Source organism: Theropithecus gelada, chromosome 11 (genome assembly GCF_003255815.1).
Source record: "Theropithecus gelada isolate Dixy chromosome 11, Tgel_1.0, whole genome shotgun sequence".
Lineage (NCBI taxonomy): Eukaryota > Metazoa > Chordata > Mammalia > Primates > Cercopithecidae > Theropithecus > Theropithecus gelada.
The window spans coordinates 101,600,055-101,627,469 of record NC_037679.1 but is presented as its reverse complement, the minus strand read 5'-3'; the positions used below and the strand labels follow the sequence as shown (position 1 = coordinate 101,627,469).

Below are 27,415 nucleotides of genomic sequence, written 5' to 3'. Positions count from 1 at the left end.
AAAAAAAAAAAAAAAAAAAAAAGAATCCGGGCGTAGGCTGGGAGCGGTGGCTCAAGCCTGTAATCCCAGCACTTTGGGAGGGCCAGACGGGCGGATCACGAGGTCAGGATATAGAGACCATCCTGGCTAACACAGTGAAACCCTGTCTCTACTAAAAAATACAAACAACTAGCCAGGCGAGGTGGTGGGCGCCTGTGGTCCCAGCTACTTGGGAGGCTGAGGCAGGAGAATGGCGTGAACCCGGGAGACAGAGCTTGCAGTGAGCTGAGATCGGGCCACCGCACTCCAGCCTGGGCGACTCTGTCTCAAAAAAAAAAAAAAAAAAAAAAGAATCCAGGCTATAATCCCAGCACTTCGGGAGGCAGAGGCAGGAGGATGGCTTGAGCTCAGGAGTTTGAGAACAGCTTGGGCCCCAGGGAGACCCCCGTCTGTACAAAAAAAAAAAAAAAAAAAAATCAAAAACTTAGCCGGACGTGGTGGTGCGCGCCTATAGTCCCAAGTACTCTGGAGGCTGAGGCGGGATCACTTGAGCCCACAAGTCTAGGCTGCAGTGAGAGGCGATCGCACCACTGCACTCCTGCCTGGGCAACAGAGTGAGACCTTGTCTCAAGAAAAAACAAAACAAACCAAAACAAAACCAAAAAAACAAAAAACATATACAATCCAGGCCTGAAAAAGCGCCGGGCCAGACATGCCTAGCTGGAGTTTCTCCTGCCTCAGCGCACCCCTGCCGCACACCGTGCCCTGTACGCGCCCTTGGAGGCCGCCAGCTCCTGGGGAGGCGCGGCTCTTTCTGCAAGCGGTGTCTCCGGCAGGCGCCGTCAGCATCTCACACAGCCCGCCCGGAACACCGGGGAAGGGGTTCGTAGGTGTGGGGGTGGGGTGGCGAGGCCGGGCAGCCTGGCGCGAGCGAGAGAGCTGAGGCCTGGGCCAGGACGGCCCTTGGGTGCCGTGTGGGCGCAGAGCCCAGGAGAGCGCACTGCCAGGCCCAGACCTTCCCGCCCCTACCCTGGGAAGAGGCCCGTTCGCCGCAGGGGGAAGGCGTGATCAGAGCACCTTGGGAGGAGCGGCCGGTCGGGGCGTGCGGGTGGCGGGGCGGGGAGGGGACGGAGGCTTCCGGAACCCCCGGAGGGCACCCGCGCCTCGCGGGCCCTGTGCCCCGTCCCCGGGCTCCCCCTCCTTTAACGCAGGGGACCCAGCCTGGGGCGGTGCAGGGCACTGGCGCTGGCGCCCCCCTGGGCCCGGCGCTCCTTCTCCGCCCCGCCCTCCCCGCCCCGCCCCGCCCCGCCCTCCCCGCCCCGCCCCGCCCTCCCCGCCCCTCCCCGCCCCTCCCCGCCCCTCCCCGCCCCGCCCCGCCCCCGGGCAGCCCCGCCCCGCAGGCGCGCCATTCCCGGGCAGGCCCCGCCCCCCGTTTCCGCTGGCGGCGGCGGCGGTGCCGGAGCGTGAGCGGTGCGGGGACCCCCGAGTCCTGCGGGCGCGGTGAGTGCGGCCCGGGCGGCGGGCGGCGAGGCGGGTCTCGTGAGCGTGCGGAGTTGCGCGGCCTCGAGACGGCGCCGGGCGGGCTGGGCACCCCCAGGCCGGGTCCCGAGAAGGCGGAGCGGCCGGGGGCGCCCACGGGAGGCGGTGTGGGCAGGGCGGCGGTGGGACGAGAGGACGAGGAGCAGAGTAGGCGCCGTGCGGGAAGCGGGCCGGGAAGGGGAGGATGGGTGCGGGGCCCGGGCACCGAGCGAAGTGGGGTCCCCCAGGGGATGGCTCCAAGGAAGACCGTTTCAGAAAGGGAGCCCCCGGGGCTGGCAAGGGTTTCCGATTGTGTGACCCAGTGCACCGCTTGGAACAGTCCATACAAGGACCCCAGAGAGGGCCAGAGGCCTTGGGGCAGGGCTGGGATATAGCCTGCAGTCCCCCGGCACCCGCGACCACTGCCTGGGCCACTGCTGGAAGATCAGCGCTCCGAGTGACAGGACTCTGGCACACCCCGAAGTTGGAGATCTAGCCCATCTGTGCATTCAAGTTTGGGACTTAAAAAAACTTTCTTGTGGTTTTTAAAAAAAACATCCAAACAAGAAACTGGCTTGTTGTTGTAAGAGCAATATTTGTCCTTGTACATCTTGGAACTGGAGTCTTGGATCTCGTCCCTCTTTGAAAAATATACGGGTCACTTCTTCATCTTCCCCCAAATGCCTGTGTTGTCTAGGGAAGCTTGGGGTAGTATGGGATCCCCTGAGCTACCTTTCCCTCGCATCACCAAAACGGGGGTGAGAAGGCAGGGGCTTACCACTCTTGGTTCAGAGACCCAGTCTCTCTTTATGCGCGCGTGCCCTTCTGACCTGCAGCTGTCCTTTTCCCTGGGGTGACTCTGGTATTTCCTCCTCCAGGAAGCTTTCCTGGACTAGTGGAGAAAACCGAAGACTCATGGGAGGATCCCTATATATACCTGCCAGCTCCCTTCTCTTCATTGAAAATAGCCGCAGAGAATGTTGAATATATGCTTTGCTATAGAGATACACAGCTAGCTTGCCATCATAAGTAATGGGGAGGCGAGGAGAGGGATTATGGATAATTTCAAACAATGGCCTGGATAAATCATTTATATTTAGCTAAGGAATGCAGCCAGAGAGGCAGACAATTACACCGGCTTCCTACCCTTGGCTTGGTCCTGGCATGGCTGATGCAGCTGGGCTGTGGGTTGGAGGGAGAGGATTGGGGTAGATAAAACTTGCACTCCCTGAAGACCCCCTGTGTGCAAGTCCCTGAACAGGTGAGAGCAGGATTTTTGTTTTTTGTCTGGTTTAATCAGATTTTAATATTCTGGCAGGGCTCTTTGAACCTATGAACAGATATTTAATATTAATAACAATAACTAGTGTTGATAAAGTAATTTACAGTTGGCCAAGTGTTTCTATGCACATTACATTAGCTGTATATAATTTTATTTAATTCGGCCGGGCGCGGTGGCTCAAGCCTGTAATCCCAGCACTTTGGGAGGCCGAGACGGGCGGATCACGAGGTCAGGAGATCGAGACCATCCTGGCTAGCACGGTGAAACCGCGTCTCTACTAAAAAATACAAAAAACTAGCCGGGTGAGGTGGCAGGCGCCTGTAGTCCCAGCTACTCGGGAGGCTGAGGCAGGAGAATGGCATAAACCTGGGAGGCGGAGCTTGCAGTGAGCTGAGATTCGGCCACTGCACTCCAGCCTGGGCGACAGAGCCAGACTCCGCCTCAAAAAAAAAAAAAAAAAAAAAAAAAAAAAAAAAAAAAAATTTTATTTAATTCATACATAATCTTGTAAAGTTTGTTACTTTTTTTTGAGACAGAGTCTCACTCTGTTGCCCAGGCTGGAGTGCAGTGGCAGGATCTCAGATCACTGCAAACTCTGCTTCCCCGGTTCAAGCGATTCTCCTGCCTCAGCCTCCCGAGTAGCTGAGATTCCAGGAGCGTGCCACTACGCCTTCTAATTTTTGTATTTTTAGTAGAGACAGGGTTTCGCCATATTGGCCAGGCTGGTCTCGAACTCCTGACCTCAAGTGATCCAGCTGCCTCGGCCTCCCAAAGTGCTGGGGTTATAGGCGTGAGCCACCGCACTGGGCGAGGTTTGTTACTTTTAATTGTCTTCTTATAGGTTAGGAATATGATGCTCAGAGAGAATAAATATCTAAGGTCACAAAACTCATTAAGTAAAAGAAGCAAAACTTGAACCTGGCTTCTGACCTTCCTGCCTTGTGCCTTCTATTCTGCCGTCTGCCTCTGCCCTTCTTCTATTTTATTTTATTTTTTGAGACAGGGTTTCACTTTCGTTGCTCAGGCTGGAGTGCGATGGCACTATCTCAGCTACTGCAATCTCTGCCTCCTGGGTTCAAGCGATTCTCCTGCCTCAGCCTCCCGAGTAGCTGGGATTACAGGCACCCACCACCACACCTGGCTAATTTTTGTATTTTTTGTAGAGATAGAGTTTCACCATGTTGGCCAGGCTGGTCTCAAACTCCTGACCTCAGGTGATCTGCCTGCCTTGGCCTCCCAAAGTGCTGGGATTACAGACGTGAGCCACCACATTCAGCCCCTTCTTCTATTTTTTTCACTTTGTTGTTTGGGCTGGAGTGCAGGGATGCAATCAGCTCACTGCAGCCTCCAACTCCTGGACTCAAGTGATCCTCCCGCCTTAGCCTCCCGAGTAGCTGGGACTATAGGTGCAGGCCCCTTGCCCAGATCATTATTTTTTTTTAAATTTTTTATGGTAAAGATGGGGTTGTGCTGTGTTGCCCAGGCTGGTCTCTAGTCTTGAATTCCTGGCCTCAAGCAATTCTCCTACCTTGGCCTCCCAGAGTGTTGGGATTACAGGCGTGAGCCACCACGCTCAGCCCCTTTCCTCTATGTTGAGCCTTGTCTTCACCTGGCACCACTTATTTGTGCAACCTTGAGCAATTTACCTCCTCTTTCCAGCTCTCCGTCTTGGTGGGATATGGGATTAGAAATATTCTAGAGTCTCTTCCAGCATCAGATAATTAACAGTGTAAGATATTAGCAGCCACTCAACCAATTAGGAAGTGTGCTTTATGTAAAAAAATTTAAAATTGTGGTAAAAAACACTGAATGTAAAATCTTTTTTTTTTTGAGACAGAGTCTTGCTCTGTTGCTCAGGCTGGAGTGCAGTGGCGTAATCTTGGCTCACTGCAACCTCCGCCTCCCGGGTTCAAGCAGTTCTCTCCCTCAGCCTCCCGAATAGCTGGGATTACAGGTGCCCGCCAACACCCTTGGCTAAATTTTATATATTTTTTAGTAGAGATGGGGTTTCACCATGTTGGCCAGGCTGGTCTTGAACTCCTGACCTCGTGATCCACCCGCCTCGGCCTCCCAAAGTGCTGGGATTACAGGCATGAGCCGCCGCACCCAGCAAATGTAAAATCTTAAGTGTACATTTTAACCATTTGTAAGTGTACAGTTCAGTAGCATTAAGTATATTTACATTGTTGTGCAACAGAGCTCCAGAAATTACCTTGTAAAACTGAAGCTTTAATATTCATGAAACAACTATTTCCCCCTCCTCCCAGCCTCTGGCAGCCACTATTCTGTCTGTTTTTTTTTTTTTTTTTTTTGAGACGGAGTCTCGCTCTGTAGCCCAGGCTGGAGTGCAGTGGCCGGATCTCAGCTCACTGCAAGCTCCGCCTCCCGGGTTCACGCCATTCTCCTGCCTCAGCCTCCCGAGTAGCTGGGACTACAGGCGCCCGCCACCTCGCCCGGCTAGTTTTTTGTATTTCTTAGTAGAGGCGGGGTTTCACCATGTTAGCCAGGATGGTCTCGATCTCCTGACCTCGTGATCCGCCCGTCTCGGCCTCCCAAAGTGCTGGGATTACAGGCTTGAGCCACCGCGCCCGGCCTATTCTGTCTGTTTAGTGTGCTTTATTAAGCTCCTTCTGTGTGCTTAGTAAATGCTGACCTTGAGGAATTAATCTGGAGAGTTGTGGAGAAGCAGCCCAGCTTAGGTGGGAAGCCCTTGAACCTGGGGTGGCTGGAGGGAGTGCCCCTTTGTCGCAAGCCTGTAACCCCAGGGCCAGCCAGCACTGTTAAAGTGAATGAGTGAGTGGGTTGGGCCTTGGGAGGTGCCCTTACCTCCTTTAGCGTCAGCTCCCTGCTTGCAAAATGAGGATAACAATACCAAGTACTCAGGATGTTGGGAAGGAGCCATGAGCTGATGTATGTGAGGCACATAGCTCAGGGCCTCATATACAGCAGGTGTGCAGTAAACGGTGGCTGTTATTTATAACTTTGTAGAGGAGACTGGACTAATATGCTTGGAACAAGAGAGGACAAGACTTCTTTTCTTCTACCATGAGGGCCCCGCCTGCAGTGGTTTTCATCCTCACTGACTAAGAGGCAGTGGATCTAATCCAGGTGCATTCGCCTGGCATTCCGCATCCTGCCTGTCTAGCCTTATTACCACCCTTCTCCCTCCGGGAACCCTTGGTTCTAGCCAGACTAATCTCCCAGCCTTGCTTTGCGCATTCCTTCTTGGCCCCTTAGTTCATCCTCTTCCACCTTTCTGGATAGTTCTTCCATTCTCCTCTTTCAAGACCCTTCTCATGTCTGAGCTCCTTTCAAGACCCTGGCATCCCATCCCAAATGAACCTCTTTTTCCTGGGAACTCCTATGGCATTTTCTGTCTTCATTTTGTTCCTGGCCTTTATATATTTCCTTGGGTGGTTCTCTAGTGAACTCCACAAACAGTGTATGCATCACATGTATAAGAGTCTGTGCTGGGCTGGATACTGTGCCTCACATCTGTAATCCCAGTACTTTGGGAAGCTGATGCAGGAGGATCACTTGAGGCCTGGGATTTGAGATCACCCTGGGTAACATAGTGAGGCCTCTGTATCTAAAAAATTATACATATAATGTATATATATATATTAGCCAGGTGTGGTGGTACACACTTGTGGACCTATGGACCTATGGTCCCAGCTAGAGGTGAAAGGATCACTTGAGTTCAGGAGTTCGAGGCTTCAGTGAGCCATGATTGTGTCACTGCACTCCAGGCTGGGTAATAGAGCAAGAATTTTGTCTCTTAAAAAAAAAAAGTCTGTGCTAAGTTCTGATGCTGCAAAAATAAACAAGATAAACGTCCTTATCTTCATGGGGCTTGTTAGCCAGTAAAGAGTTGAGAAACGGGTTCGAAAGATGACAATTCAAAGGACAAGGCGAATGGCTTCTGAGAGCAGAATGTTATGTGAGCTGAAACAGTTCGGTCACCTTGATTGAGGAGCACCATTTCATGCAGAAGGTGGTGGTGGACATGAACCCTGGAGGGGAGCTTGCATTTCAACAGAAGGAGTAAGGATCAGCCTGGGGCTAGGCCCTGAGAAAGTTGGGGTGTGTGAATGGCGCAGGTGGGCCAGGTGTGGGATGTGTGCAGGGAAGCCATGGAGGAGAGGTTGGGCAGGTAGACAACAGCTGTATTGTGGGCGGCCTCAGATCACCAGCCGAGAACTTTATCTGTCCATTCATTCTTCCAAGAGAAGTTGAGTGCCCACCATGTGCCAGCATTAAACTGGTGCTGTGAAGACAGCCATCAACCTTGGGAGACCCTGGGAAGTTTGCAGGTTTTGAGCAAGGGTAACAGAAGCAGGGCTGGGCTTAAGGAGGATGAATCTGGGGTCTGTGAAGAGGGGACGTCATGGTAGGGAGAGTGGCTGGGCACTTGTGAGGAATGGTGAGGAGGCATTGAACTTGAGACACTTTGGAAGTAAGATCAGGATCATTTGTAACTTGATTGGGTGGGGAAGTGAGGAAAGGTTGAAGGTGAGGGGGAATTGAAGCTGACTCTGTGCTGGGTGATTGTGAAAATGCAATGCCATTTGCTGTTTCCAGTAGGTATTGTTTCGTCAACTAGATTGCAAGCCCCTTGAGGGCACATGGATTCTCACTCCCTCTGATGTTCTCCTTGGCCGTGAATTCACTGCTGTGAGGCACAGAACAGAGTAGGCACAGTGGACCCCTCAGGATCTCAAGAAATGAATCTTGCACTTTCTAGCATCCCAAATTTGTATCCACAGCAATATTTGTTCATGGGCCTGGCTTTCTCCGGAGTCATGTTTCTGCAGAGTCAAATGTTTCCTGCATATATCCTCACACCCCAAGTTAACTGCCTTTCAGTTTCTGCTGCAGTTTTATTTCTCACTTGGTGGCCATTTTCCACCAAGTTTTTATTGCTCCATAAGAGTAACTTTGAATGTGGTAGAGATGAAAACAACAAGGTGGCCCGTTCCTTCATATTGACCTCATAGCGTATGCGATGCAAACGCATCTCAGTCCGTTTACACACTTTTACATATCTTGAAACTTTGGGTCACTTGCGAGTGGCCAAAATTGTAATATTAAATCCTTGGATGACAAAGGTCTACCCCAGGGATGCCAAATACATGGCGGGGATTCTGTTACTTCTGTAACTGCCCGTGGCAGACATCACTAATCAATTGCAGCTGTGTTTTCTGCTGGGCCAGGGCTTGGGTTCTGATCGTAATGTCTTGGGTACCCACCAGCAACTGAGTGGCATTAGCACACTGCCTTCCTGTTTGCCATTTCTGGCCTTCTCCATTTGTTGAGTGAGCAGTTTCTTGGTGAGGGATTGCTGCCCCAAAGAGTGGTCCTTGATGGACAGAATTCACCCTAGAGTGGCTTCTTACCAAAGTGATGACCTAATTTTTTGCCTTCCTGCAGGAATATCCTGGAACCTTCTTTTATTTGTCAGCAGCCAAGGTGTTTGCAGGAAGTTCAGAGAGAACAGGTCAGTGTTGGTTCGGGTCCATTGTGGGGCAGGGCCTCTGAACGTCTCTGTGTTATACACTCCATCTGAAGTCAAGGTCTTTCTTGCCCTTTAACTGTGGGTTGGGGAGGATAGAAGAGGATGCTGACATTTTCTTTTTTTTTTTTTTTTTTTTTTTTTTTTTTGAGATGGAGTCTCGCTCTGTCGCCCAGGCTGGAGTGCAGTGACCGGATCTCAGCTCACTGCAAGCTCCGCCTCCCGGGTTTACGCCATTCTCCTGCCTCAGCCTCCCGAGTAGCTGGGACTACAGGCGCCCACCACCTCGCCCGGCTAGTTTTTTGTATTTTTTAGTAGAGACGGGGTTTCACCGGGTTAGCCAGGATGGTCTCGATCTCCTGACCTCGTGATCCGCCCGTCTCGGCCTCCCAAAGTGCTGGGATTACAGGCTTGAGCCACCGCGCCCGGCTGATGCTGACATTTTCTAGTTGTCCTGCCCTGACTCCTGGCTTTGCTTTCCTAAGCTCCTTAAATTGGGCTTTGGAGGCCAGGCAAGAATTATCTCCTTCCCACTGTTTCTGATTGGTGGCTGATGGTACTCTTAGATTCTTTCTTGGCCACCCCATTTGTGTGGAGGAAGCCTAGGGAGAGGCCTGTAACTTCCTGCTTCCTGTCTCCTCCCAGCAGGCTTGGGAGCCAGGGTGGAGGGGCCTCCCACCACAGGCCAGAAGAGAAGCTGCAGGAGTCCTGGCCAAACCTCAGTGCCTCCATTTTGCTATGCCCACCGCCCTCCACCAGGACCCTTACGGGGCTCTCTTCTCTGCTCCTCCAGGCTCCTGGGGGTCTTGCTGATGGTTTATTCATTGTTCCTAGCACTTGTGCATCGAGACCTCCCCTGTGCCAGACTACAGACCAGGCAGCCAGACAGTGAGGGTAGATGGTACTGATTCAGGTTCCCTTGGGGTGCTGTTTACTGACCTGGGCCTTTTATGTTTAATTTATGTGTGTTTTCTCCTGCAGCTTCTCCCTGCTGGGTGATATGTAAAATCTTACTTTCCCTGAACCCAATGGTGTAGTCAGTGGAGCAGGGAGAGGGGGCGGAATGGTGCTGGCTGGTGGCTCATCTTGCCAAACATTCTCTTGTCTGTGGGTTCCAGCAGGGGTTATTTGGTGCCCTAAGAGTGGCCAGGAGCCTCTTCTCATCCTGCCATGCCTTCACGTTATACTTAGGATGCTGGTAGTCACATTTGTCATCAAAATCAGACTCAGTTTTAGACCCTTTACAAAGGTCCACAACCAATTTAACTTAATCAGATGAAGTTATAATTTGAATCTCATTTAACTTTCACAAAGGCCCCGCGGGGTAGCTGTCACGTCCTCCTCTTTTATCGGCGGCAGCAGGTAAGGCCCACACATAGTGTTAGCTGGAGCGGGGGCTCCAGCCCAGATTCTATGACTCTGCAGCGCCTGCCTTTTCTAACGCAGACCTGTGGCTGTTCTGAGTTCTTAACTGACGCTGGGAATCCGCTCCAGGTCCCTCCCTGAGCCTGCTTGCAGCAGGAATGCCTGAGCTCCCATTTTAAGTCCTCCTCCCGCCTCCCTGGGGCCCGTGTGGGTGTCTGCTTTCATTCTCGGAGCTCTGGGATTTGAGGCAGCGCCTGTCACTGAATGGTGCAATGGTGCGGTGCAGCGAGGCACATGGGCTTGGGTGGAGGCAAATTCGTCTGGTGAAGGTCAGGCAGCAGCCGTCCAGGTGCAGTGGCTCACGCCTGGAATCCCTGCACTTTGGGAGGCTGAGGCAGGAGTTCAAGACCAGACTGGGCAATATAGTGAAACTCTGTCTCTATTAAAAAAGACTGGGCAGCAGAGAAGGAAGGACTTAAGGACAAGGGAATGACCGTCTTGCTGTGCAGCATGTCCCGCACATCCTGTGGGGCCTGTTCCTGGTGGGCTCTGCCAGACAGAACTTGGTGAGGGGCTCCTCAGGAGGCCTGTATGGCCTTGGGGAGACACAGAGAGCCCCTGACATCAGCAGCTGTGTCTATCCAGATGCCTGCCTTTCTTCCGTGCATCTGCGTTGAAACCCAAGTGAGGGAGACGTGAGCGGAGGCCTTGGCAGACAGGACGTTGATCCTCTCCGATGGCTGTGGCCCAGGGAGCTTTGGTTTTGCCATTTCTTCTCCTGCTCCGGAGCCGTGCTCTGGGATGTTGACCAGCTCTCGGGTAGGAGGTTCTTATTCTGGCCGCTGCTCCTCCCTCTAACTGCTGTGCGAACTTGGGCAAGTTGATGGCTTTCTTCAGGCCGGTTTGCTCACCCACAAAGCGGCAGGCTGGGTGACCCATTGCCAAGGCTCTTTCTGGCTCTGCTGGAGGTGGTTTCTGAGGTGGTATGAGTTGGGATGCCTGGGTTTTGGCTTCCAGTCCTGGGCCTGCCTTCTGCCTCTGACTAGTGCCTTCTCGGCCTCTGACCTGGAGGTGGATGGAGGAGGAAAGAATGAAGTTAATGAATAAACTGGAGATGCTGACTCCTGATAGGAGCCTGACTGGGGGTGGAGGATGTTTGCGGAGATGGTCCCCTGCCCTGTGAGTGGCGAGTGGCGGAGTCCTACTGCCTGACTTCTGTCCTGTGCTGACGGCTCTGCTGTTGCTTTGGTTTTAATTCTCTTTTCCGTGCCCCTGCCTGAGGCAGTGAGGACTAAGCCTCCGGTCCTGGACTCCAGCCCTGCATGTTAATCATTTCAACTTCAGTCATAGCCACAGCATCACGAAATGAGAATATCCGCCTGGAGCAGGTTAGCTTTCAAACCGTCTCCTTGCTCTCAAACCAAGAGCGTAACCAGAATTTCAGCCTGAACCAGGAGGGTCCTCTTCAGAATGGGAAGGAGACAGAAGAACTCTTTGCTGGCATCTGGAGTTGGGAGCATGATCCTCTCTGCATTTCAGCCCAATACTTTGGAGCCAAATGTAGATTTTTTTTTTTGCCTATTGTTTAGTATTATCTGTGCTTTGATTTACCACACCCCTTCCGCCCTCTGTTTTCTCTCAGGCTCCCTTGCGGTGGATGGCTGGAAATTGATGATACTTTGAATATTCACTCACTTTCTGAGAGTCTTGTGACCATTTCTACTCTCAATGGTCATCATTTTTAGAACATCGGATCTTGTGATAGGAACAGGAAAGGATGGGGTAGAGAGCAGTCCTAGGGGTCTGAAGAGTCAGGAAGCTCAGTAAGTGCCCCCTAAAATCCCCCCACCTGCTGGGGAGGCGTTGCTGTTGTTGCAGGAAGGCTGGAGGGTCTTGTGGCCTTCGGGGTACAGGATCTTGGTGAGGCCTTGGCCTTGGCCTTAGTAGCTTAGGGTTGCTGCTAACTGTTACAGCACGTTTGTGCAAATTTGAAAAATGGCCCTTCTTCAGGTTACAAGCAAAAATTAAAGTGAATATATTATTGTGTAGCCAGAACAAAGTCCAGCTGTGTCTGAGGCAACCCCCTTGAGCCCTGGTGGGCAGTGACCCTGGCTGTGCGCACACTTGCGGGCACACCGCCTCCAATCATGGGGTGCACATGTTGCTGGGAACACACACAGTCTGGTCCCTCCCCTTGCAATGTGGGGAATGTGTCAGGTTCAGAGTCAGGGAGAGGGCCTCTGAGGACAGTGAACAGGTGAGGGAGGTGAGCTGGGGTGGGAGGGATTCTCAGAGCCAGATTGAAACACGGTGCAGCCATGCACGTGTGTGTGTGTTAGTGACTGTGTGCACACTTGCCTTACATGTGTGCTGGCTGTACTTGCATGGGTTTGTGTGGGAGGGCACTCTGCATTGTTTCGGCACTTAGTGGAGTGGCCCACGTGTGCACTCTCAACAGATCAGAACAGGCCAGACACAGTGGCTCACATCTGTAGGCCCAGCACTTTCGGAGGCCAAGGCAGGAGCATTGCTTGAGACCAGCCTGGACAACATAGTGAGACCTCATCTCTAATAAGAATAGAAAAAAAATTAATCAGGTGTGGTAGTTAGTGTGTGCCTGTAGTCCCAGCCACTTGGGAGGCTGAGGCAGAAGGATTGCCTGAGCCCAGAAAGTTGAGGCTGTAGTGAGTCATGATTGCACCACTGCACTCTGGGCTAGGTGACAGAGTGAGACCCTGTCTCAAGAAAAAAGGGGCCGGGGATGGTGGCTCACACCTGTAATCCCAGCGCTTTGGGAAGCCAAGGCAGGCAAATCATGAGGTCGAGAGTTCGAGATCAGCCTGGCCAACATGGTGAAACCCCGTTTCTACTAAAAATACAAAAATTAGCCAGGCTTGGTGGTGTGCACCTGTAATACCAGATACTCGGGAGGCTGAGGCAGGAGAATTGCTTGAACCTGGGAGGCGGAGGTTGCAGTGAGCCAAGATCGGCCACTGTACTCCAGCCTGGGCAACACAGCAAGACTTCATCTCGGGAAAAAAAAAATGTCAGTATATACCTGTGATGTGAGTGCCTTCCCGTTAGAGGGCAGGGTAAAACCTGGACACGGTACCTGGGAGCCCTGCTGGCAGCCTCTCCCCTGGCCACCTGCCAGTGTGGAGATTGAGGCTGAGGGGCCCGAAGCTCTCCTACAAGCCCTGGGGGCAGTGGTGCCAGGGACAGTAGGAGCAGATCCTGCCCCAGCAAGTCCCCAGCCCCCTCTCAGGGCCAGGCTCTACAGGAGGGCTCAGAGGGGCAGGGTGCCCAGCTGCGTTTGAATGAACTGTGTCTTTCCGGGTGTGTGAACATGCAGAATGACATGTTTTGTTTTAGAAAAAATGAGGTAGAGGTCTGGGCTTGCAATTTTCTACTTGTCTTCATCCTGGGAGATTCTAAACAGCTTTGTTTAAAAACTGGACGTACGGATTGCAAAGACCTAAGTGAGGAAGAAGCCATTGGGTCTCCCAGGAAAGCAATTAGGTTTGAAGCCAGAGTTTGGATTTGTTTGACCATTTTGAGTGCTGTCTGCAGCATGTGGGACCTGGAGGCGCTTACAGCATCACCCATAGTGCGAGTCACTCCAAATTAGTAGCCATTTCAAACCGGCTTCCACTGACTTGCTGCTGGGAATGGGTGGGGCTGGGGGGGAAGCTCCAGGCTTGGCTGTCACCCGTCATCCAGGCTGTGGCTGGCAGAGAGGGGAGGGGGCTGGAACAGCCTGTCTTGGCTCTGCCTGCCCCCACTGTTGGCCAGAGAAGCTAGAGCTGGTGGTGGCCTGTGTCTGTGAAGGTCTCCTGGATGGACTAGTTCGTGCCTGCAGTGCAGGGAGAACACTGGAAACCATGCAGTTCAGGGCAGGGTTGGTGGAACTTTTTCTTGGCATCCATGGAGAAACTCAGAGGGCATCAGGCTGGGCCTTGAGGGAGGGCTGGGATTTAGGGAGGGAAGGGAAGGGTTTCTGAGGGGTTGTGGTGCTGGCCGGGAGCTTGGTTGGGGTGGGGACAGGTGTGGCCCACAGGAGAGGGTGAGCTGTTCCCTCTGGGGCACCTGGCATGCTGCTCGGAGCAGCTCAGGCGCAGGAGACTGGCGGTGAGAGCCAGTGTTGGTCTTTGAACAGTGGAATGACAGGATGAAAAGGGGCATTATAGGCCGGGCGCAGTGGCTCACGCCTGTAATCCCAGCACTTTGGGAGGCCGAGGGGCGGATCACGAGGTCAGGAGATCGAGACCATCCTGGCTAGCACAGTGAAACCCCGTCTCTACTAAAAATACAAAAAATTAGCCGGGCGTGGTGGCGGGCGCCTGTAGTCCCAGCTACTCGGGGCGGCTGAGGCAGGAGAATGGGATGAACCTGGGAGGTGGAGCTTGCAGTGAGCCCAGATTGCGCCACTGCACTCCAGCCTGGGCAACAGAGCGAGACTCCATCTCAAAAAAAAAAAAAGAAAAGGGACATTATAGGGAAAATTTGATTGTAGCAGAATTCAAGGGTTTTGTTTTTTTTTTTTTGAGATGGAGTCTCGCTCTGTCACCCAGGCTGGAGTGCAGTGGCGCGATCTCAGCTCACTGCAACTTCTGACTCCCTGGTTCAAGTGATTCTCCTGCCTCAGCCTCCTGAGTAGCTGGGACTACAGGCACGTGCCACAGTGCCCAGCTAATTTTTGTATTTTTTTTTTTTTTGAGACAGAGTCTCACTCTGTCTCCCAGGCTGGAGTGCAGTGGTGCAGTCTCGGCTCACTGCAAGCTCTGCCTCCCAGGTTCACGCCATTCTCCTGTCTCAGCATCCCCAGCAGCTGGGACTACAGGCACCCGTCACCACACCCAACTAATTTTTTTTGTATTTTTTGTATTTTTAGTAGAGACGGGGTTTTACCATGTTGGCCAGGATAGTCTTGATCTCCTGACCTTGTGATCCACCAGCCTCGGCTTCCCAAAGTGCTAGGATTACAGTTGTGAGCCACTGCACCTGGTCTCAAGGTGAATTTTTTTTTAAAAAGCATCATTTTGGCCGGGCGTGGTAGCTCATGCCTGTAATCCCAGCACTCTGGGGGACCGAGGTGGGAGGATCAGTTGAGCTCAGGAGTTTGAGACCAGCTTGGGCAACATAGCAAGACCGTGACTCTATAAAAGATTAAAAAGCGTAGCCAGGCATGCGCATCTGTGCATCTCAGGAGGCTGAGGTGGGAGGGTTCAGGAGGTTGAGGCTACAGTGAGCTGTGATCACACCCCTGTACTCCAGCCTGGACAACAGAGTGAGATCCTGTCTCAAAATAAATAAATAAAATTAAAAAGCATCCTTTTTTGTTGCAAAATAATAAAAACTCATTATAATATCCAAGCATTACATAAATTATAGAAAAGGAAAATCTCCCCTAATCCTACCCGTCAGAGATAATTACTGTTCATACTTTGGTTTGTATTATTTCCAGATATTTCTGTGATAGACTAGCATCCAGCCCTCTACGTATTTATCTTCTCAATTTCCATAAATAGAATTGAATTCAAGTTACTGTTTTGCCCCTTCTGTGGGCATCTTTTCACATCGGTGCATTTAGAACGACCTCATTCTTTTCCACAGTTGCACAGATTTGGCGAATGGATTTTGTTCCGTTCATTACTGAGATCTATGCTGCATAGACCACCCCAGAATATAGTGGATTAACAAAAACACCGTTTTCTTTGCTTCTAGTTCTATGGGTTAGCGTTTTGGGCTGGCCTCTGCGGTCTTGCCTGGGCTTATTAATGCGGTAGCAGTCAGCTGGTGGCTCTGTAGACCCTGGACAGTCCAACGGAGCTTCACTCATGTATCTGGTGATTGGTGCTGGCTGTCAGCTGGGCTTCTCCCCTGCTGTGTGGTTTCTCACTGTCCAGGAAACTAGCCTTTCGGGTGAAAACAGTCTACAAGACCTCTTACTGTCTAGGCCCTGAAGCCTCACACACACAATGTCTGTTGATTGCCAGTAAAAGTAAGTCATGGGAGCAGCAGAACTCCGGGGTGGGCAGACTCTACCTCTTGGTGGGAAGGCTGGCCATGGCACAAGTAAGGTATATGTGTTCCAGGCGGGGAGGACGTAGACATGCGATCCCTCCCTGTGCCCAGAATCATGAGGAGTAGACGCCACAGATAATGAGGAATAGACCCCACAGATCTTCGGAAGATAGTGCAAACCCCTTCTCCTCCCAGCTCACTGTTCGTCCCCAGACGGGTCATCCAGAGAAACTGGCAGACACTTGATCTTCATGCTGGGCATCCTTTGAAGTGGAGTCAGTGTGTTGTGTGTGTGCACGCGGCTAGCGCTGGCAGAGGTTTGGGCTTTGTAGTAGACAGTGTCTCCTGCCCTGTGGCTCTGAGAGCTGTAGAAGTCAAACCTTCCTGCCCTCTGCAAGCTGCCAAGAGCTTGTCTTCTTGGTACTCCCTGCTAATTTTCATGGCACGTCTGAGAAATGTGTCGATGAGCGACAGGTCTTTAACAAAGCTAGTCCAGTCTTCCAGGCCCAGATCTCTGCTGGGATTTTATTCATTCATTTGCCCAACAACTATGCTCCAGGCTTCCTCCCCATCCCCTCATAACCTCGGATATGAAATAAGAGGGCCCAGACCTATGTGATGCACAGACTTCACTTTTCCTTCTCGGGCAACTCACAATGGACTCGACACTGACTTCCCACAAGGTGTTCGTGTTTATATTTAGTTTTCTCATCACCTGCCTTAGTGGCTGTTCCCTTCCTGTGAAATGTTACCAATGGCAGGGAGGCAGGAGGAGGCAGGGGAAGAGCCAGCGATGGGTCATTAACGAATCCTCAAAGCCCAGCTTAGAGGATGCAGCAGTGGAGCTGCTGGTGGAAAAGTTCTCCCCAGCACCAATCATTCATCAAACTTACCTCTCCCCGGAGATCTGAGGCTGGACCTGATGAAATGCACTTTCCCGTGCAGTGGTGTTCTTTTGCCTGTCGACTGCTGGGTGGTTTTTGCATTCATCAAATAAGAACAAAGACGGAGTGGGCTTTCGTGTTTGAAATCCCCTTGGTGTTTTATTGTCTCCCTGCTCCCCCTCGGCAGCTTTTAGTAAAGACATGTTTTGTAGCTGAAAAGGTTCACTGTGAAAGCATCCTGCACCCCCACAACTCAGCCTCTGGGCTGGCCTCCTCAGCTGTGCTGTGGGAAAGGCGTTGCTGAAGACTGTGTTGGAGGAGGCAGCACGCCTGGCACCGCAGCACCCTTGGGAGCTCCCCGATGCCTCTGGGTGACTTGGGGGTGCCAGCATTGTGCTCCTGTTGCAGGGTTAATGAACTGATCAGCTCACAGATTTCGTATTAATCAGTGCTCAGTGTTGACGAAAACATGCAATGCTGACTCTGCAAACCTTTGAGAAATCTGGCATCACAGACAAGAAAAGAAACCTCAGCAACTGCTTTTGGCCAAAGAACTGGAAAAAACTGGATAGCGCTCCTCAGCCTGCTCCAACTGAGGGTTTGCTAGCTTGAGGCCTGTAGCAGGTAAATTCCCCAGAAGCAGAGACTGGCGACGCCCTCACTGACTCCTTACTTCTCTGCTCAGGTCCCCACTCCACGCCCCCGTTACTTGTTCTCCATGGCTGTGAGGATGGATTCAAACTCCCGCATGCTCAAGTCATACTGTCAGTTAATCATTAAGTCATTATTGTGCGCTTTGATTCCTCAAGGGTCTGAGGTATCTTTGGGCCCAGGTGCTCTGTGTGATAGAGCTTTAGCCAAGTGTAAAGTTAGGTCAGTCCCCAGCTCTTTCTGCTCATGGCTACAAATGTCTATTTCTGTTTTACCCAGGTCCCTCATAGTTCCCGAGAGCCCAGTCCTGCAGGACCTATAACACCAGGGGTGGGCTCTGAAGGTAGCAAGCCAAGTAGGAAGGGATAAGATTGCTACAGATACAGCCAGAGCCCTCTGTGGAGGACCCAGAGGAGATGCCTGCCTTGACTCAGCAGGGAGCTCGCACTGCTGTATGGCCACACCTAATCTGACATAAAAAGTGACGCTACCCACGTTCATCATCCACCTTACCCACTGGTTATCCAAATGGGTCTCAGTTGTTCGGAACATTGAATGTCCCCGTAAGGATAAGGATGGTCCTTCCCTGAGGATGCTCAGTGGACTCCCTGGGCCCTGAGGATTGTTCTGCAGGAACACAGTTGCAACATCTTTGGAACAGGTGTGTGGCTTTCCCAGAGAGGCCACAGTTGACTGGCTGAGAGGGAGGTTAGAAATGAGTAGGCAGGCCTCCCTGCCACCACGCCCAGGACTGGGGGAATTGGCGAGTGCTTTGAGCCTGCCCTTGGCCTGGACACTGCAGGCCAAGCCTCTTGCTGCAAGGAGCTCACATTGTGATGTTCAGATTGAACCTGGAACGTGGAAAGCATTGAGAGTCCTGGAGTTGACCTGAATCATACACGTTATCTTCTCTGGGAATACTTTTGGGGCCGCTGGCCTTTGGGATGCTGACACTAATTGCAGGACACACTTAGGCCAAGAAGGGAAGCCACCGAATTGCCCCCAGTTCTGGGAGATGGGCTGGCAGTCTGATTTCCTGGGCCCACCTTGCAGCTGGCTTTGGTTGTGCTGTGCCCATCAGCTGAAGTAGATGGACTTGAGCCTGTGTTTGGGGACCAGGCGTTGGGGGCAGTAGGGATCTTGAGTGTGAGCCCCCATCCTGATTCTGGGGCAAGGGAGAAGGTGAATTTGACCACAGGGAGAAAATTGGAGAGGTAGGGTCTGGTCTCCAGCTTACCCATAAAAGCTAGTGAGTCTCTGAGCACCCTCAGGGCACTGGGGAGGGCATCAGCTGCCGTTCCTGACTCTGCTGCAGAACGTAGATGGGGGCTGGAGGCTGCCTCATGCCACCCTCAACCCAGCCACGAGTTTCTGTTGCAGGGAACAGAGTGATCTAATGGATCCCTCATTAGAAGAGTGCCTGACACAGAGTAGGCCTTAACAGATATTTATGGCTGGGAGATAGGAAGGGGATAGTGAGTTACAGCTATGGAAAGAAACTCAGCTGGGCCAATCACAGTTTGAAGGATTGATGGAAAGACCCTATCCTACCTTAAAATGCCTCTTCACTAGCTTGAGCAGCCGGCGGAACCCCTGCCATTAGATGTGTGTTCTTTTGGAGGCTCTTTGGTTTTTAGGAGTCTTCTCTTGATTTGCTTTGTTTTATTGTTAATTTGTATTTATTTATTTATTTATTTTTAGAGACAAGGTCTTGCTCTGTCATGCACACTGGAGTGCAGTAGCACGATAATAGCTCATGCAGCCTCCAACTCCTGGGCTCAAGCAATCCTCTTGCCACAGCCTCCTGAGTAGTTGGGACCACAGGTGTGCACCACCGTGACTGACTATTATTTATTTGTGGAGATGGGGTCACACTATGTTGCCCAGGCTGGTCTTGAACTTCTGGCCTTAAGGGATTCTTCTGCTTCTGCCTCCCAAAGTGTTGGGATTACAGGCATGAATGAGCCACCACGTCCAGCCCAGGAGTCTTCTCTTAAAACGCCACGGCCTCTTGGAGAGGCATCCTGTTTCTAGTGGTGGCAGGAGATCAGCATGGCCTTTTGGAGATGAAATCTAAGAGGTCGGGTCAAGCCACCCCCAGATTCCTGCTTTCTTTCCGTACCTTCCCAACATTGCCTCTAGAGGAGTCATTCCCAAACCTTTTCTTTCTGTGGTAACTGCAGCAGAATAGAAGACTCCAGGGACCTCCCCCCGCCTCTCCAAGAAAATTATTGCCAAGCAGTCCTCATAGGCATGCATAGGATGATTGCGTGGCTTTAAAGAAACACCTAAGAGAATATCTATTTTTTTGGGTGGTTGTTTTAAATCAATTATCTTCTTGTTGTTGTTGTTTTGAGACGGAGTTCTGCTCTTGCTGCCCAGGCTGGAGTGCGGTGGTGCCATCTCAGCTCACCGCAACCTCCGCTCCTGGGTTCAAGCGATTCTCCTGCCTCAGCATCCCGAGTAGCTGGGATTACAGGTGGCTGCCACCACGCCCGGCTAATTTTGTAGTTTTAGCAGAGATGAGTTTTCTCTATGTTGGTCAGGCTGGTCTCGAACTCCTGACCTCAGGTGATCCGCCAGCCTCAGCCTCCTAAAGTACTGAGATTACAGGTGTGAGCCACCACACCCAGCAAAAATCAGTAATCTCTGATACATTCTTGATTCGAGTCAGGAACTAAATCATGGATACTGCCACATCCTAAACCCAGTGCTGTAGGGACTGGTCTGTGCACCCTGGTGTTTCTGAGACCTCGCAGCCGCCTCCACCTTCCGATTCCCCATGACTCCAGGGTCTGCGCTGCCTGCTAGACAACTGACTTACTGACGTGGGACTTCTGCGGCCTCACTGGCATTCTTAGAGACAGGGGCATTTCCAGCGTCTCTCCTAAGTATCTCTTGTACATTGTCTCTTTATTCCTCCTGAAGAGCAGAAGCCTTGGTTTTCCATTCACCGGTGCTTTCCCTGTTTTCTCATTGCCTAGTACCTGGTGGACACACAAATATTTTTTGAATGAATTAATGAATACTGCACTTGTGATCTAAGAGATGTGTCCCTAGTCTCGTCCATTTCCCCAGGACACTTAGAACACTTGCTTGCTTTAAAACCACCCATCTTCATATTGCAGGCATTTCAAACGTCTCAGAAGAGGCAGTGAGGATCTTTTTTTTTTTTTTTTTTGAGATGGAGTCTCACTCTGTCGCCCAGGCTGGAGTGCGGTGGCGCGATCTCGGCTCACTGCAAGCTCCGCCTCCCGGGTTCACGCCATTCTCCTGCCTCAGCCTCCCGAGTAGCTGGGACTACAGGCGCCGCCACCACGCCCGGCTAGTTTTTGTATGTTTAGTAGAGACGGGGTTTCACCGTGTTAGCCAGGATGGTCTCGATCTCCTGACCTTGTGATCCGCCCGCCTCGGCCTCCCAAAGTGCTGGGATTGCGGAGGATCTTTCTTAAGTCAGGAGCTCCTTGTTAAAGTGTCCATGGCTCTGGGAGGGAAGCTATGCTGCCTTTCCCAAAGGAGGTGGCGAGGGAAGAGGAGGCCACTGCTCAGAATTGCACGGCTGAGGATACTGAGGCTGTCTTTCCTTGGGTGTCTGGGCAGTTGAGCAGAGGAGGCTGGAGCCAGGCTTTCTGGATTGTGACCCAGATTCTGTCGTTTCTCTCCCCCTCCCATGCCTGCTCCCATCTTCGTCAGCTCGACCCAGGGTCACCTCAGAGCTCCCAGCAGAGTCTGTGGGCAGCTTCGGAGGAAAACATGCACCCAAAATGGCCAAATCCGTGAGGACTTGAGAGAGGCACGTGTGTGGCTATTTTGGGTTTGGTGGGCTGAGCTCAGATCTCTCCGGCATTCCTGGCCACTGGCTTCTGAGAATTGACCAGAATGGAAGGATGATAAAAAGCGAGGCTCCAGGAGCAGCCCAGGAATTTGCTCATTCTTAATCTCTGGGAGGAGGTGCTCACCCCGGAACCCACAAGGAGGATGGGGCTGAGGGAAGGGACTATGGCAGGGAGGGGCAGGGGAAGAGAGGGAAAGTTCAAGACGATTTCCTCTTCCTCTTCTGTGACTTCCTGGAGGAGGGGTGGCAAGTACAGTGCTGGCCCGGGGCCAATCTGATAAGGGAACAGGACTTAGAGCCCAGAGGAATGGTCCCCCGCCCCCGCCCAAATCCATGCCTCTGGGGGAGTTGCCTGGTAACTGGGATGGTGCGTCAGCCTCTCTGCCTCTCTGAATGTCTCAATTTCTCTGTCCTTCTCCCACATCAGGCTAGGGACAGCTCTGGCCTCAAATGCTTGGGGAACCTTCATCTCTTTCTCCCTTCCCCAGAGTCAGGCAGAGAGGCCCCTTTCACTCAGTGCCCATGAGGGAGACGTGTGAGCACCTCCTCCGTGTGAGCACCTCCTCCGTGGAAGTTCAGGAGCGCAGTGATGCCGGGATCTGCCTTTGCCCCTGAGGAGCTAGTGTGAACGTGTGGAGACCTGCATGTGTAGATGTGCACCGATGCAGGACGTCGGCCAAAGCGGTGCAGAGTGCCAGAGTACAGCCGTAAGTGACAGGCAGAGCGGGTCAGCGGGAAGAACTGCCCACTGGGAGTCAGGGCCCCCAGCTGGCCTGGGGCAAGTCATGTCGTTTCTTGGTGCCTCAGATTTTTTCCATCTGTCAAGTGAAGGTTTTATGATCCCTGAAGTGGCTTAAGAGTTACCTGATTCCAGGAGTTGCGGGGAGAAGAACCTTAAAGATGGGTAGAATGTTTTCGTTGCCTCTGTCTTTGTTCCAAATGGGGTCCACCCTTGGACCCATCTCAGCTGGGCTGTTCCCATGAAGAGGGGGCAGGCTGAGGGCTCAGGTGTTACACTTGGATCCCAGACCTCGCTTCTGTTCTCTGGACCCTCCTGTTAGGAAAACTGCCAAATTTGCCTTTAGGTTCAGAAAATCAGTTGCACCTGTCTAGAGCAAGGTGTGTCTAGAACAAGGTGGTTCATCCTTGGCGTGCAAGTGAGGGCTGAGTGACTGCATGAGACCCACAAAGCCTGTTGGGGACTGACATCTGCTCCCATCCAGCCTCGTTCTCTACTTAGAGTGACTTTGTCCATATTGTTTCTGTAATGCCAAATTGCTTGTAGCTCTTTCTTCCTTTCCCAATCATGAGGTTTCATTTTTCTTTTTTTTTTTTTTTTTTTGAGACGGAGTCTCGCTCTGTCGCCCAGGCTGGAGTGCAGTGGCCGAATCTCAGCTCACTGCAAGCTCCACCTCCTGGGTTTACGCCATTCTCCTGCCTCAGCCTCCCGAGTAGCTGGGACTACAGGCGCCCGCCACCTCGCCCGGCTAAGTTTTTTTTTTTGTATTTTTTAGTAGAGACGGGGTTTCACCGTGTCAGCCAGGATGGTCTCGATCTCCTGACCTCGTGATCCGCCCGTCTCGGCCTCCCAAAGTGCTGGGATTACAGGCTTGAGCCACCGCGCCCGGCCATGAGGTTTCATTTTTCATTGTTCTCAGGGTGATCTACCTTGCTTGAAATGCTTCCCGGGTATGGCATTGTTTTTTTTCTCTCTCTCTCTCTCTTTTTTTTTTTGCAGGGGTGGATGGAGTCTCACTCTGTTGCCCAGCCTGGAGTGCAGTAGAGTAATCCCACCTCACTGCAACCTCAGCCTCCTGGGTTCAAGTGATTCTCATGCCTCAACCTCCTGAGTAGCTGTGTGACTACAGGTGTGCGTCACCACGCCCAGCTAATTTTTGTGTTTTTAGTAAAGATGGGGTTTCACCATGTTGGCCAGGCTAGTCTCGAACTCCTGACCTCAGGTGATCCACCTGCCTTGGCCCTCCAAAGTGCTGGGATTACAGGTGTGAGCCATGATGCCTGGCCTGTTTTATCTCTTAACTGCATTGTTTTAGCAAATTTGAAAGTTTGTTCAACTGTTGTTTAAGTATTTTTCTGTCTCCACTTCTCTCTCTTTTCTTTTCTTTTTTTTTTTTTTTTTTGAGACGGAGTCTCGCTCTGTGGCCCAGGCTGGAGTGCAGTGGCCGGATCTCAGCTCACTGCAAGCTCCGCCTCCCGGGTTCATGCCATTCTCGTGCCTCAGTCTCCCAAGTAGCTGGGACTACAGGCGCCCGCCACCTTGCCCGGCTAGTTTTTTGTATTTTTTAGTAGAGACGGGGTTTCACCGTGTTAGCCAGGATGGTCTCAATCTCCTGACCTCGTGATCCACCCGTTTCGGCCTCCCAAAGTGCTGGGATTACAGGCTTGAGCCACTGCGCCTGGCCCCCTCTCTCCTTTCTTTCTGGTACCCCAGTTATATGAATATTTGACTGTTTGATATTATCCTATAGGTTGCTGATGTTGTTATTTTTTTCAGTATTTTTTCCTTCTGTGCTTCATTTTGAATAGTTTCTATTGCTATGTCTTCAAGTGCACTGATCTTCTGCAGTGGGTAATCTCATGTTAAATAATTCCCTCTGGTGTATTTTTCATTTCTGACATTGTATTTTCCACTCTAGACATTCCATTTGAGTGTTTGTTGTATCTCTGTCTCATCATGTTGATGTTTTCCTCTGCATTCTTGAGCTTTGGAGCATACTTATGATACTTGCTTTTTTCGTCTTTGTCTACTAGTTTCATCATCTCTGTCATTTTTGGGTTTGTTCTATTGATTGATTTTTCTGTTTATGATTTTTCTCCTCCACATTTTTCTGCTTCTTTGAATGTCTACTAATTTTTAATTGGATGCCGGATCCTGTAAATGTAATATTGATGGGTATTAGGTTTTGTTAGGTTTCCTTGAATAGTGTTGGGCTTTATTCTGGCATTCATTTAAATTACCTGGGCTCAGGTTCATACATTTGAGGTTTGCTGTTAAGCTCTGTTAGGGTAGATCCAGACCAGCCTTTTGTCTAGGGCTCATTTAGCCTCACTACTGAGGCAACACCCTTCTGAGGATTCTACCGAACACCCTGTGCTTTTGAGGTCTGTCCACTCTTGCTGGTGGGAATGTGAACTCTTTCTGGCCCTGTGTGTGCTCCGCAGATGGTTGAGCCTGTTGCTTTCCAGGGGTTCTTTTCTCAGTCTTGTGGATTTCACCCCACTGGGGTGCAGATCAGCCAGAGAGTCCAGGGTACTCTTCTGCGAGTCTCCCCGCGCTCTCTCTGTGCTGTCCTCTCCTCTCTGGTGTTCTGCCCTAAGAATCCTAGCGGCATGAACTCGAATTCCTATCTCCTCAACTTGGTGAGACCTCTGGACTCCGTTTGGATTCCTGCTGTGTGAACTGCTGCCTGGAAGCTGCCTCCAGGAAATAAGCTGGACAATCGAAGGACTTGCCTGTTTTGTTCCATTCTTCTGTCAGGGATTGCAGTTCTGTGTTGCCTGTTGTCCAATGTCTGAAGTAGTTTCGTGTGTTCTGCCCAATTTTTTGGTTGTTTTAGGTGGGAGGGTAAGTCCAGACCCTGTGGCTTCACCAGGGCTCTCCCCAGGAGTCCTGCATTATTTTAAGGGTCACCCCAGGCATCACCTCCTTTCCTGGTGTCATCCTTCTGCACTGGGGTGGGTGCCTCTGGGAGACACTCCTACAAGAACCCATAAGCAGCATGTTCTTTTCCCCTTCCTCAATGTAGCTAGTTTTGTTGTTATCTCTCTAAGTTGGCTATGTCTTTGAGTACAAAGATGACAGGGCGTTTTTCTCATCACCCCTTGTACCTAGCTCAGTTCTAGGTGGCCAATGTTTGTTGATTGAACAAATAAATGAGAATAAATGGAAGACAATATAAGTGAACCATGCTTCATGGTTACTAAGAAGAACAGTACCATCCTGGATGTGGGGCTCGGCTCCCAGGAGCTCAGATCACATCTTGTGGCATTGGGTTTACTTAATTCTGCTTGGGGCATTGGCAAGTCTGAAGTCATCTGGAGGAAGGTGACTGGGAGAGTGGAAACTACACTCCATAGGAATTGGATGAAGGATTTGGGAATGTTCATTTTGTTGGGAAATTGTCTTTTATGGAGCGCTATTGAAGGCAGGTGTAATAACAGTTTTCCAACACGTGTAGGATTGAGGACTAAACTTAGGACCCTTGGTGAAGGATTCTAGGCCATTAGATTTGGGTCTAGGTCCAGGAAGAACTTTCTAAAAATTGAACCATCCAGCAGAGAAATGGGTGCCTTGAAGATAGTGAGCTCCTCGTTGTTGCTGGGATTTGAGCCAAACCCATGTCTGTTGCTTAGGGATGCTGTGTTTGGAGCTGTAAAGTTAACCATGATGTTGCATGAGATGATCTCTTAGATGCCACTCTGCACAATTTCGAATCTTGCTCTGAGCCCCATGATTCATCCTCTGGCAGCCTCCCATCCCCAGCCTACACACACATCCAGAAAATACACCTGGAATGTGCTCCTTACTACTGTTCTATGAAACAAGCCCCCCCTCTTTCCTGCCTAAAGTGGATTTCTTCTCGGGCCTCGCGGACTGGCTGCCGCCACCCCTGGGCGGTGTCTGTGCTCATCTCCATCCTTCTGACTTCGGCCTGACTGGCACCCCATTGATCTGGGCCAGCCCCTTCTGTCAGCACCTTGTCTCACTGTCTCCTGTGTCTGGAGACGCGGTGCCTTTGAGACAGAGGATGGCTCCGGTTAGCCCATTGTTCTGCCTGCTCCCTGGTGGCTGGGAGGCTCCCAGCGAAGGCTGGCGGCCTTGCTGCAGCCCTTCCAGTGCTCGGGAGTGTGGCTCTGAACGGATGCTGTCACCCTTGGCCTGTTTGTCTGCTCCTTTCTCTGGGTCTCGTGTCTCTTCTCTTAGGGTTTTTCTTTTCCTAGGACTGGCAGCTCCTGAGGAGGTGTCACCCCACTGGGTTGAGGATGGTTTGCTGCACATTGTGGACGCTCAGTTAGTAGTGATGCTGGCAGAATTCTTGAGAGAGTCTTTCATGCACCTGCTCTTTACCCCTGCTTTTTTTTTTTTGAGTTGGGACCTCATTCCGTTGCCCAGGCTGGACGACAGTAGTGTGATCGTGACTCACTGCAACTTCTGACTCCTGGGTTCAAGCAATCCTTCTGCCTCAGCCTCCTAAGTAGCTGGGACTGCAAGCTTATGCCATCATGCCCTGCCAGTATTTTTAAATTTTTTTTTGTAGAGGCGGAATCTTGCTATTTTGCCCAGATTGGTCTCGAACTCCTGGCCTGAAGTGATCCTCTTGCCTTGGCTCCCAAAGTGCTGGGGTTACAGGTATAAGCTGCTTAGCCTGGCCAAGGAGGAATTTTTTTTTTTTTTTTTTTTGAGACGGAGTCTCGCTCTGTCGCCCAGGCTGGAGTGCAGTGGCCGGATCTCAGCTCACTGCAAGCTCCGCCTCCCGGGTTCACGCCATTCTCCTGCCTCAGCTTCCCAAGTAGCTGGGACTACAGGCACCCGCCACCACGTCCGGCTCATTTTGTTTTTTTGTATTTTTTAGTAGAGACGGGGTTTCACCGTGTTAGCCAGGATGGTCTTGATCTCCTGACCTTGTGATCTGCCCGCCTTGGCCTCCCACAGTGCTGGGATTACAGGCTTGAGCACCGCGCCCGGCCCCAAGGAGGAATATTTTTTGAGAGCTACTGCACAGCATGGTGACTACAGTAACTAATAACATGTTGCATATTCCAAAATTGGATCTGGAACAGAGGTCACTTAACCCATATTTGTGGTCTGAATGAGTGAGCTCCAGAGAAGGACATCCCAGTGTCCAGGTGGCCAGGACAGTGTTCCACCCAACCTGCCCGTTTTTTGAATGAGGAAGATGAGTTCACGAGGTGAAGCCATGTGCTCCAGGCCACTTACTGTTAGGTGGGAGAGCCCGTCTAGAAACCTACATGTTCTGCCTCCTAGTTTCCAGCTGGTTCCATTGGGGGGTGTCAAGACAGTAATAAAAACAATGATATGGCCGGGCGCGGTGACTCACACCTGTAATCCCAGCACTTTGGGAGGCCGAGGCGGGTGGATCACAAGGTCAGGAGGTCGAGACCATCCTGGCTAACACGGTGAAACCCCGTCTCTACTAAAAATAGAAAAAAAATTAGCCGGGCGCGGTGGCGGGTGCCTGTAGTCCCAGCTGCTCGGGAGGCTGAGGCAGGAGAATGGCGTGAACCCAGGAGGCGGAGCTTGCAGTGAGCCGAGATCGCGGCACTACACTCCAGCCTGGGCGACAGAGCGAGACTCCATCGCAAAAAAAAAAAAAAAAAAAATG

The 27,415-nt window shown here is 51.6% G+C and overlaps 1 protein-coding gene across 3 annotated transcripts in view; it reads left to right on the top strand.

Moving 5' to 3' along the window:
* The first annotated feature begins 1,386 nt into the window (after positions 1–1,386).
* Positions 1,387–27,415, top strand: part of TSPAN9 (tetraspanin 9) — a 216,481-nt gene continuing 190,452 nt past the window's right edge. For 2 of the 3 annotated variants that reach the window (XM_025402722.1, XM_025402720.1), the window contains exons 1-2: positions 1,387–1,479; positions 8,210–8,276. The gene's annotated coding sequence lies outside the window, so the exon portion shown is untranslated. The remainder of the gene's footprint in view (positions 1,480–8,209; positions 8,277–27,415) is intronic. The other variant, XM_025402721.1, reaches the window with a different exon arrangement.